Source organism: Peromyscus eremicus, chromosome 5 (genome assembly GCF_949786415.1).
Source record: "Peromyscus eremicus chromosome 5, PerEre_H2_v1, whole genome shotgun sequence".
In the NCBI taxonomy this organism is placed as follows: domain Eukaryota; kingdom Metazoa; phylum Chordata; class Mammalia; order Rodentia; family Cricetidae; genus Peromyscus; species Peromyscus eremicus.
The window spans coordinates 24,477,169-24,490,391 of record NC_081420.1 but is presented as its reverse complement, the minus strand read 5'-3'; positions in this window follow the sequence as shown (position 1 = coordinate 24,490,391).

Here is a 13,223-nt window from a genome sequence, read left to right as displayed (position 1 = left end):
GCTTGGTTGTGGATCTCTGCATCTGCTTCCATCAGTTAGTGGATGAAGGCTCTATGATCATAGTTAGGTTATTCACAAATCTGATTACCAGGGTAAGGCAGTTTAGGCACCCTCACCACTATTCCTAGTAGTCTAATTTGGGGTCATTCTTGTGGATTCCTGGGAATTTCCCTAGCACCATGTTTCTCCCTTACCCGACAATGTCTCTCTCTATCAAGATACAGAGGGGAGGGGATGGGGGATGAGAACATGAAGAAACAGGATGGTCGAGCTGAGTGGGAGAACAATGAAAGAAATATATAGCTTTCTTTAAAAAGTTTAAAAGTTGTTTGCTCTGTGTTAGGTGGGCTCAAAGTCTTAGCTTACAACTGGAGAAGTTGAGGCTTTTCCGTTACTGCTTGCCTTTTTAGAAGAGTAGGCTTGCTGTCTTCCAACTCAAAACAAATAGTTCACATTGTTCTATTCTGAATACCTTCTTAAAACCACATTTGATGGCAGTTCAACTGCTCCGTGAAATTCTAAATAGTTTCAGAAGTACCGGAGGGGGTGTGGGTGGAGTTCATTAAAACCATCCTGTGCAACATTTCTGTGAGCTCCATGCTACCTACTTGGCTATTATATAAAGCCAAGTAGGTAGCATAATGCTCCTGTGTAGATGGTTGGTGGTTTCCAGAAAATCTCAGAGACACTGATCTGTCAATGTATCACTCACCTAATGTTTTAGAACTGTTTACTGCATAGACAATACAGGTCCAGATTCCCATGCGGAAGCAGAAGTGATAACGGGTTTTGCACACATTATTATTTGAGATAGCTTACTGTTTGGTAGCTTCTTCATTTTTAAGTTTATTTTTTGTTGTTGTTTTACCAAGATATGTTTGAAAGTTTAAAACCTGGTATATCTGAAGCATGCAATTTGATGGTTCTTCATGTTTACTCTGGTGCCCTAGTAAGCATAAAGCCAATTTACTTGCATAAAGCTAATTCACTTGCATAAAGCTAATTCACTTGCTTATCACTGTGGTAGTCACTGTCTGCTTCCTTCCCTTGTACACTTAATTTTTCTTGCTTGTGTGTGTGTGTGTGGGGGGGGCTTAAGCGAGTTTCAAACTGTAGAGCATATTTAAGCCCTAGTCATTCAATCTATGATGTGGGAAAGCAAAGAATCTTTACTTCCCTTTTCAAACGTGAGATTGGGGCTGAGCTTTGCACTCACCAAGTACTTCCTCTTTAGTTGACAAAAAAATCATGCCCAAGACTGGCTCTTCAGGATCCTCATGTAGAATTCACACTACGGTTTCGTGATGCCCTTACTAAACAACAACAAAACACTAACACAACAACTAAGATGTGGTTTGGGGTGCGTTGGTGAGTTTGCATAACTACATTAGAAAAATGCTTCCTTGTGGTAGGGATGGTTGGGAATTCACTCTATGGAGGAGGAAATGAGGCATCTGATCTAAACCAGAAAGAAATTGCTCATGGGGGAACGGTACTCAATAATGAAGGAAGGAAATGGGTGTGGGGAGGGCCACAGCAGATGGATGTGTAGGAGGGATAGATGCACCCTTGTCTTGAACAGTCAGCCTGAAGATGCCTAATCTTAATTGTGTGTTGAGATTCTGGTCAGCTGCCAAGGTCCTATGCTTAGATTGTATGGGCCACGTCAACACTAACAGAGTCCACCTCCTTCAGTACAGCTTTGTTTTCTGTTTTCCCACAGTTAAAGTGTGGAAATAATGATTCTCAGACAAGATGTTTTGAGTCTGTTTTCTTTGAGTGATATTTGGTAATTTTAATTCTTTTAAAGGGGGAGCTATAATAACTTTTCTTATGCAAGAAGTTTTTACATGAAGTGTGGTTTTGTTCCACATCATTTTATATGACTCTGCACAATGAAAAAAAAAGACGCCTATCCATGAACAGGAAAACAGTTGGACCATATTGCCAGTTGGATGCTGAAAAGAAAATTTATAAAAAACGTCTGGGCCTTCAAATATGCTTGGCGTACAGACCTTCCTTTTTCTCAGAACATCAGGCCTCTGACAGCAGATGGCAGTGTGAGATGGGGAATTTAAGCCTTGGCAGTGATTTTCTTGAAATTAGCCCAGTAAAAATGCTTTTAAAAAAAAAAATTGGAAGTATTGAATTGAGTTTTCGGGCAGAGTTTTGTCTGGGAGCCAAGATCCCACCCTGGAAGGCACTGGCAACCTACAGGTGAGGCTGTTCAAGGGCTGTGTTTGAAGTGGGGCTGTTGCCCTGCTCAGAAGCAAGGTGGGAAGTATGTGAGCACAATTTATTGTCACCAAGCCAAGCCGACTGCCACTCAACGGTCTTGGCAAGTCTGTACACCTCCCGGCGAAGCCAACACCCCTCCCCTTCACCTTTCTCAGAAATCCACGCTGTGTAGACCTAATACACAAAGCTTTGATATATCCAAGCACGAATGCAGCTTCGGGATTTTACTGAATCTTCACTCTCCTAAACCCCTTAAAAATCCGAGGCAGGGAGAGAGGGGATTTCCAAACTGAAATGTGAATGAAACTACGAGAGAAATGCTCACTGGATTTGAACTAACCCTCTTCCCAGTGGCCTCTCAAGTCATGGATGCTACTCAGAACCTGGGAGAAATCATGAAAACTGTAGGAGTCTTCAAGCTGAGTTTTACTTCTCATCTTCACTCTTAGTGTAGTTGCAGGATCTGGAATCTCTAGTCCCCTAAACCAGTGCAGAGCATCATATAAAAATACTGTGTTTAAGCAGAAGAGGAATAATTTAAATTAGTTGACTTGTTAAATGTGTGAATTATTAAATAAGAGAGTAATTTAATTAAATAGCAATTCTGAGCATGCCTTGCACTGCACACAGTAGTAGCAGGATTTGAATAGTACACCTCATTCATGTTCCTAACTTTAATCGTTGTTATGCCTTTTATGCTGTGAAAACTATACTTAATTTTAGATGTCTTCCAGTATAGTTAAATCTCAGTGCTTGTATGATAAAATGCCCATTACTTAGCCATGTTAAGCTCCAGTTTCCCCAAGTGTACGGTGGGAATAATGTCATATTTATTCCATGGAGCCTGGTGTAGAGTAGAGCCAGCCACTCTATCCAGATGTACAGCAAATATTATCCAGTGGTATTAGCCATTTTTTTGAAACATTATCACTCTCCCTCACTTTCCTAAATGGTAAATACTCAATTACCCTAGATCAAGAAAAATCAAACAAGCAAATTTCCTGCTTAAAATGTGATGTCTGCAAAATTAAGTGAAGGGAAATTTGTAATTATCTTAAGAGCAGTGTTTTCATAAATAAATTGAAAGTGAGAAAGGAGAATGTTACATATGTGGATACACACACACACACATATGTATATATATCCACAGCTGTGTGTGTTTGAATATGATCATTATATTTGCCATAATTAGTTCAACCAGTGCTTTGGTTAACAGATGAGAGACAACACTTCTAGGATGAAGGGGAAAATGGAGGTAAGTAAAAGAAAATAACCATAAGCCACATCTATCATTTCCTCTTATTTGGTAGATGTTTTTTAACATGTGAGCCCAGGGGTCAGAGCATGAAGAAGTAAAAAGTCTGGGGGTGAAGATACTAATCACTAGCTGGTTGTGTAGTACAGTCTTGTAACCTCAGCACTCAGGAAGCTGAGGCAGGAGGAATGCCAGGAGTTGAAACTAGTCTGGAATACAAAGTGAGTTGGAGGACAGCCTGGGATACATAGCAAAAATCTGCTTCAGAAAAATATATCAACAAAAGAATGCCCCTGGAAGTCTCACTTTTTTCTCTTTAGAAAGTTGCCTACGTGGGACCTTTATATTAACTTGGGTGGATGTGTGCTAAGAGAGAAGTTGACAACCATGTCATGACTGAGAATCAGGATGCTATTTCCTAAATGCATCACGTTTTACATTTCTATATTCCCTCAAATTATTCATCCATTGCTCTATTAACATAAATAAAATGCTTTCTTCTTGTTCTGTGACTTTGTCAAATTGCTACACAGCTTTGTATACTTCTGTGAGAAATGAGGAACAACACTCAGAATGTTTCAAAGTAAGATTACGTTGTACTCATAAGACCTACCAGCTCAGTATTGGGCATATGATAGGCAATGAATAGAGCCAGGCATGAAAAACATCTTTCCAGTTGGTAATTATAGAACCAGACAACTACAGAATGTTATGATTAAAAAATTGCAAAATTAATCAAAATGTCTCTTTCTTATGAATGAGGGAACTAAAGACTAAAAAGGTCAAGTTGAGATTGCTAACATGGGCTGTATTAGAATCTCCCAGGAAACCAGTAGAATGTGTATAAATGAGGGAAAAAAAAAAAAAAGATCTACTATCAAGAATCAGCTCCACTGGTTCAAATGAGAACCATCTGGAAGTACTCTCCCAGGAACATTCTGAGTAATATTTGATCAGATATTTGGACATCCTCGGATCAGTCTAGTAGACATGAGTTTATGTTACTTTTGCATGGAAGCTTGTGAAATTGTCACCTTAGAGGAAACAGAGCCATGGGTATCCTATGTGCTAATGCAGAATGCTTCTGTTTTAACCCTAAACAAGTTTAGGATTTCCTGTTTCTGCAGACAGATACACATTTGCAAGCTTTGGGAATTTTGTTTTGGTAAAAGTGCTTTAGAATTTTTCGTTCATGAGCTTGAAGCAAAGCAGATGTATGTGTGAAGGCATTCCTTAACATGCCTTATCTGTACTGTCCTGGTTTTGCCTCTGCCTTTGAAACTGCACAAGGAAGAAGCAGTGGATTTGAAAACATTAGGGAAGTTGAGATTTAAATCTGTTTAAACAAAATATCAGAGACAGATAATGGCTTACACAATATTCAAGATATTGATGTAGTTTCCAATATGGACAGCTGCTGCTGGCTTAATGCTTGTTTATTATCCAACTGCTAATCAAGGAAGTAGGAAGAGCAAAGGGTACCAAGCTTATTAAAGGTAGCTGCATACTCACCTAAATCCTGGCTTAATTTCCAGCACATACACTACTGACTTTACTTGAGCTAATGTTTCAATAAGGCAAAGAATTAACATGAGCTCGAGTTTTTATCCATTTTGTTCACTCACTGCTTTACCTCCAGCTCCTAAAATAACACCTAATTCCAAACTGCTCGATCCCAAAAGTAACACAGATTTCCCGAGTGATTATGGAGTATCTGAAGTCTTAAATACTAGTACATAGATTAAAAGATTAAAGTATTTACTGTCAGATAATTGAGCTACATATCTGTGTATTTTTACGGTTAGCATCAATGGTCAGTTTGATGGGATTTGGAATCACCTAGGAGATAGACCTCTGGGGTGTCTATAAAGGGGTTTCTAGATTGGGTTAATTGAGGAGAAAAGTTCCACTGTAAATGTAGGTGACATCATTCCATGTGATGAGGCCCTGGACTGAACAAAAAGGAGAAAATGAGCTGAGCGCAAGCTCGCATCTCCCCCTGCTTCTTAATTGCAGACACAACATGGCTATCTGCCTCACACTCCTACCACCATGGCTTTCTTGTAATGATGGACTTCACCCTCCAACTGAGCTCAAAAAATGCTCCCATTCTTAAGTTACTTCTTGTTAGACATTTGTTCATAGCATCAAGACAAATAAGTAATATGTGTTTTATTTTATAAATCTTTGCCAGAGTTGGAAAAAAATACTATACCAGTGAAGTCTCCAGAGAATGTAGATGATCTAGAATGATAAAATATTGTGAGATGAGATTTAGTTACAGGATGAGTCTTGACTTCAAATATTTGAAAATCTATCATATAAAAAAAATGTAGGTATACTTCTGACAGTGGTGGCCCATGACTTTAATCTCAGCATTCGGGAGGCAGAGGCAGGCTTGTTTCTATGAGTTCAAGGCCAGTCTGGTCTACAGAAGTAGTACCAGGACAGCTAAGACTGTTACACAGAAAAACCTTGTATCGAAAAATAAAATAAAATAAAATAAAAATGTAGGTGTATTTTGAAGAATAATTTCCAAAGAATACACTTGGCGTCCATTGGCAGGTGTTATATTTCTATTTACCATATATTTTTTCCTCGTTTATTTCTAATTTAGTTAGCTATCCAACAGGCTAAGTTGGAGTAAAATAGCTTCTATATACTCTCACCGTTCACCCAACAATTTGAGTCTATTGATCCTATAGAATCAATTTATTCTTTAGAGAACTATACGATGTAGAAGGCTCTGAGTCTATTAGAAGTTGGGGGAATGTTTACTGCTGGTCAGGGAACTGGTAATGCAAGAGAAGGGAAGGGATGCTAAGATGCTTCTGTGGGTAAAGTGTTTGCTGCAGGAGGATGAAAATTTGAGTTAGGATCATCAACATCCAAACAGGAAGTAGGGGGTGTCATACATTCAGAACCCCATTACTTGGGGGATAGAGATAGGTAGTTCCCAGGATCTTTCTGGTTAGCCATTCCATGCCAAATGGTAAGCTCCATATATAATTATAGACCCTTTCTCAAAAAATAAAGGGTAAATGACAGTAGAATATACCAGAAGTCCACCTGTGCTTTCCACCACATGCCCAAGCACATACATGAGTGGGTCTATCCACACATGCATGCACACACACAATGAAAATATGAATTCATTTAAAAATAGATAAAGGATAGATACTTCAGTCCTCAGGGTGGGCACTGCTAGAAGGTCCTGAATGGTTCCCTCCACACAAGAACTCAGCTTTTGTGTGACCAAAGTTTGAATTCTTGAATATTTTCCCTTCTAAGATCCTAATGGTGATATATGAACAAGGAAACTTTACTTTCAGTTTTTAGAATTTCTAAGGGGACCAAACAAGACTTCTACTTGTATTAACTTCTGTTCAAAACCAGAATCTAAACACTCAGGTATTAAAGCAGTGAATTCATGGCCAAGGTCCTGGGAGGAGCTGGGGATATTACTGGGGCAAGACTTTGCTTCATATGTGCAAAGCTGTTGGTTCAATTCTTAAAACTAAAAAGAAAAGATTTATGGATAGAGCTTCTATAGTTCGAATCTTCACTCATTCATTCCTTTGAATATTCTGCCTGATATTTTAGATGTAATGAGCGTGTTTGGAAGCTGAATTCTTGCTTTCCACCCTGAAGTGGCTGATAATAGGTCTATGGTCTGCGTTAGGGGGAGAAGAAACATTCTTTGCTGAGTAAAGTTTCTCCAAAGTTCAACAGTGTTAGTAAATGCTGGCATTGCTACAGCTGAGGGCATCTCAGTGCATTTCAATGTCCTTTCTGCCACAAGCAGCCCAAGTGACAGCATATAAATCACTGCCTCTCTAGGCTGGTTTTGTTTTATCATCAGTGAAAATCCAAAAGTAGATGAGGTGGCTTTTAATCTCTCTGCAAACAGGATATCTATGATACCTGCAAAAAAAAAATCCAGGATTTTATATGGACAATATTTTCAGGACAGCCACTCCTTACAAATGGAATGCATTATACATTATTTGGGGGAAGAAGGAGAAAGCAGTGATAGCTGCTGTTTAAACAAATAGTCTGAGTGTCAACGTAGAAGACAAAGAGTTTATGTTAGGAAGTGTGTTTTCACAGGCCCCCCTTTTTTGGACTTGTTTTCAAGAGCCTCTTCAAGACAACACGCTGGCAGAAGAGATGGAGAACCTTAATGTTATTAATGAAGTTATTAATAAAGTTAGGGTCCTTTCAGAATATGTTGCTGTCAAAGTTAGGATTGAGACTGGACAGTAGTCTGCTCACATTTCCTCCTTTAGCTGCTCCTAGAGAGCTTTCTTCTGCTTGTGTTAGGTTTTTTCTCACAGGTTTTCACGCTTTTTTTCTCACAGGTTTTCCATGCTAGAGGGGGTATTGATAACTATCTACACAAAAGGATTCCCTGGCTCTCCTAAATGTAATAGTTTCTTATAACCTCTTACTTTCTGAAATTCAACTTTATTTTTATATCAGTGATCCATCCTAAACCTCTTTGCTTCCTTTATCATGAAACCAAGAATTCTCACAGTAATTTTTTTGGTATCTCTCAAGAATTCCTTGGTATTAGCTGACAGAGACCTCTCTTGTTTCTTATTGTCTCTCAGTGGAGGACCCCATGAAAAGGTTTAAACAGCTTCACATACTAGGTTGTGGATGGTTTGGCTTGGGAAGGGTGTGGCAACCGCCATTCCTGACACAGACACAGACACAGACACAGACACAGACACACAGACAGACAGACACACACACACACACACACACACACACACACACACACACACACACATACACACACTTACAGAGTTTCACCTTGAGTCTTTTTCTGTACTTCCTTGATATTCCTGTTTCCTCTTAACATTTCCATCATGTTTTCTCTTCCAAAATCCCCATTCCTCCTGGGTAGTAAATATCACCTAGATGCACACACCGTATTGAAAACCTGAGGATCACCTGCATGATGATGTGATGTGTTTGAGTCACTTGGAGTCCTGTGAACATTACCTCACATTGCTATCAACAGCCATTTCTCTGTCTTAACTCTCCTTCACTAACTTGGGGCTCAAAATGCTACTGACTTCATCTGTCTCCACTGCTCCAAAAAGAACCAAGTAATAGTTCTGATCCCCACAGGGGTCAATTACCTTCTTGGGGCTCAGTATTGTATATTTCATCCTCAATAAAAACTGCCATTTTGCATGTGGATTTTTCAATTGCAGAAGAGGAAAGAGGCAGATTGAGTCAGAGGACAGGCAAACATTTTGAATAGATTTACCCAAATCCATCAGTACACCTGGTAAAACTATGCAGAAAAGACAGACTTGCTGACATTTGAATCTGGGCTTTGTGATTTATAAACTGTTTGCCCTTAAGAAGTTGTGTGGCCACCCAAAACTCAGTTTCTTCATGTGTTAAATGTAGATAATAATGACAACTTTATTGGATTACTGTACAAAACAAAGAAAAATAGATATTATGTTTAAAGTTCTTGGAACTTGAGAGGAAGGGGCACTGAATAAATCAAGCCAATTACTATGACTAATACTACAAGTTAATTCCATTCCTATTAATGAGAAATGAACAGTCTCCTGCATGCAATTTAACTGTTATTCGTTGAACACCATCTGGGTTCTCTAGTTGAGTATGGGGGTTGGGGGTTTGTGCAAGTGACACGAGCTTTAACTCTTTTAACATTTCCTTCATTCTCAACTCGGCTTACAACATAAAATCCAATATTTCAGTACAATATTTAAAGTGCAATATTGTTTTCTTACTTTGCCCTCATTCAGATTTTTCTAGACTCCTCTCTTGCCTTTAACACCATAATTCTCATTGAGCACAAGCCAGAATATGTGTGTGCATATCTGTGTGTGCATATGGTATGTGTGTATGTGTATGTACATGTTTTTTTGTGTGTGTGGTATATGAGTATGCATGAGGGATGTATGTGTGTGTATGTGTTCATGTGGCATATATGTGTATACATGAAAGTGTATGTGTATGCATGTGTGGTGTGTGTGTAAGTGTGTGTGTGATGTGTGGTGTGTGTGCATGTGTCGTGTATTTATGTGTGGTATGTGTGATGTGTGTACATTTGGTATGTATGTAGCATGTGTGTGTATGTGAATGTGTATTGTGTGCATATGTGGTATGTGTGTATGTGTGGTATGTGTGGCGTGTGTGCATGTGGAGTGTGTGGTGTGTGTGTGTGGCATGTGTGCATGTCCTGTGATCCTTTGGATTAAAGACAGACCCTACTCACTCTAAGACCCACTATGATATAACTTTATATTCAGGACCTTTCTACTCCATTGTCACAGGAAGAAGAGAATTCAAGTCCAACTGTAAGATATTGTTCTACTTATCATGATGTTATCCCCAATAACTTCACCATTAACTGAACATGTTCTAGTTGAAACCTCCTATAGCACAGCTAAGCTGCAGAACAGCCAGCGTTGTGGTCCTGGTGTTTATGGGGGTCATGGTTGCTACCCAGCATCCCCAGAGAGACGTGGACCACATATTGCTAGCCTGGAAAGGGAGCAACCAAAGGCAGAAATTGGAATGATATTTAATACACATCCCCTTTGTACTATTGGAAAATTGATAGGTCCTACATTAGATATTATGTGTATTGTCAGCTGTGTGACATGGACACATTCAAAATCTGGTTGTTTTGTTTGTTTGTTCACAAATTGAGGTTGTTAATAACTTATGTAACTGAGAGGATACACAAAAATCATTGTAATGAAACAGGAGGTTTACCTTTAAATATTATAATAGTAATAACGTCTTTACCTTGATTTACATGTAGGTGCATAGTTGCCTGCCATTAGATTTGAATTCATCCAGGCGATTCCTTATGCCCATTATTCTCACAGTGTCCAGTACCTATTGGCAAGACACATATACACCTCTTTACTTGTCATTCTCAGGACTCCTGTGTACTGAGGAGGTTCCAGGTGACGCAGCAATGTCCCAGGTCCTCCTTCTTCAACTCAGAACACATTCTGAGACTTCAAATTGTTGGTAGATGTTGACGGTTCCTAAAATTAAATGTTGGAGTTTAAACATTCCTCTTATTTTCTTTTACTTTGCTCATTTCCCATGAAAGGGAACCTACTTCCTTGTTTTCTAAGCAGGGCTCCTATATTTTATTACTTATCTTCCATTTACTGGAAAGTTAATGTTTTGGTGTGGGCTAAATAGGACCGGCTGTCATTGAGAAATATTGTGGAAGTTAAAGGACAGAGCAGGCTGGTACCATAGTTCACCAGGGCAGAAAATTCAGTTCATGATTTCTAAAACAGAAATAAAATTTAAAATCAAGAAACAAAAGAAGAAAGAAAGAAACAAAAAACCTGTCTTCAGCATTCTGACTGGAACGTTTTATGATACTGCCTTTGCTTTTTGGAAAGGTGGTAGTCATTAGCCAGATGAGAGAACATGCGCAAATGAGGAGAGAAGAAAAAAATCACAACAATGACAACCACAAAACCCAAAATACCCTGAACAATCAAGCCCATTTTAAAAAAGCTCTTAAGTGTATGTCAGAGTCTAAGGTGCCCGATTCTTCATGTGAATTGGTTCATTCATTTTTAGAAGAGCAGTGTATCTTTCTCATAAGAGGAATTAGTGCAAGGCACTCTGCAAACCTCTGGTAGTTTTCACTTGCATGTTTTTCGTCAAAGGACTTGAGTTGATTCAATTAATTATGCCTCCCCACTGAGTTCCATTTTCATCGGAACCCACATGGCAAAGCTGTAAATGATACGTGCAAATAAGGAGTCATCTCTGGGGAGAGCTGCCTTTGAGGACCGTGGCTCTTGCTTTGTGAGATTCTAACAGTGTGTGCAGCTACGTTTCAGGGCTGTGACCTAAGAAAAGATGCTTCTGATGTCTTTTGAAGGTTATATGAAGATATAGTCTGTTTCTTTTTCATCATTCTGAAGGATGTACTAGACAGTCTACATTTACTTAGGTATTACCAAAACTCAACTACATCTCTTTCTATCTGTTTGCTCTAATATCTTTCCAGGGATTATTGCAACTTCTAGATGAAGATGTACAGGTAATTGATGGCTGCTAAGTGAGGGACAATCAGTTCTCCTTTAGGGATGATCCCCCTAGCAGGTTATTGAGTTCTAAGTGGTCAGCCCTAAACACATAAACACACATACATACAATCAACACTGAACACACTTAGCAGGAATAGAATATATATACATATGTATGTATGTATAAAATTAAAGAGGAGGTCAGGAATTTGAGAGTGGGGGACATGGGAGGAGTTGGAGGGGGAGAGGTGGAAATGAAGTAAATACATTATTCATATGTGAAATTCTCAAAAAAGTGTAGATTAAAATAATAAAATAAAAATAACAAATTTCACAACAAAACTGAGATTAGAGTGAATTTAACATGGAAATGATTCATTTCTTTTTATGAGAAAATATATTTTCAAAACTCAGACTTCACATTAGCTCCACAAAGTAAATGGAATAGCAAACCAATAGGCTTTAGATTTTTCATGACTTTTTTTTATTTTAAATTTTGGGCTTAGGCAACACATCCAATCATGAGAGAGAAGTCATTGATACCTAGTTTGCTTTTGATGCATGCACTTGCAAACTGAAGCATAATCAGGTAATGTAGAGATTACACTGATATCTGTCTAGGTTATCAGCTAGACAGTGAATGTAAGATTGGAAAATACTGCTACACACAGGCTGTACCATAATGGACCCTTGACAAACTAGGCTCTCCAGTTCCTCATTATCTCTGCATTTTTTGGCCGTAAGTGGATTTACTAATGCCTACCTTAAAGGGTGGTTTTGGGGAATTAAATACATTGTATTACATTGAGAGCTTCATACATAGTAAAATGTAATTGCTATGTTAATTGACTGTACTCCTTAGACCTACAGATGTGCTTCACCTGAAAACTCATTACAATTATCAACTCCACAAAACTATTGAATATGAAATCTGGGAGCTGGTCCCAGATTCATATTTTAACAAGCCTTCTAGGTGATTCTTATACACATTTAATTCTGAGAGACTGTTACAGGGCACAGTGAACTGTGGAAGTCCCTTCACTGACTCAATTAAATAGGGATTCAGAAGGATTTTAAAATCTCAGTCTACAAGGTAGTTTATACTTAATTTTCAAGCTAGGGAAAGAACAATCTTCCTTATAAATATAAAATCTTCAGATGCATTAACAAATATTAATTATTACTAATGATTTAATTATTTTCTGAGACTTATTGGAGGATGAGTCACTAATACATAATAACAAAAAGCTCATTAATTATCTAATTTAGTTGTTTTAATAACTTCAAGAGATAGGGATTGTTAGTAGCCATATTTTCACAGGCAACCAGATAATATGGCTAAAGTTGCCTCAAATAGTGATGGAATTGAGCTCCATAACCACATTTCAAACATTTTATGTCTGCACACTTCATGAAATTGAAATGTTCATGGCTATCCTTTTATTTTGAAGGGATTACTGAACAAATATTCACAACCGTATTAATAAACTTATATATCTCTATATGTATACATGTATGTATCTTGCTTTTACAGAAGAGCTACAAACAGTTATTCTGGGTCACAGAATTTTGTGCACAATATAAATTTGTCATAATTTATATTATGCACAATTATCAACATGTAGATATAAATCTCATGAGAGAAGAGGTCATATTTATCTTAGGCA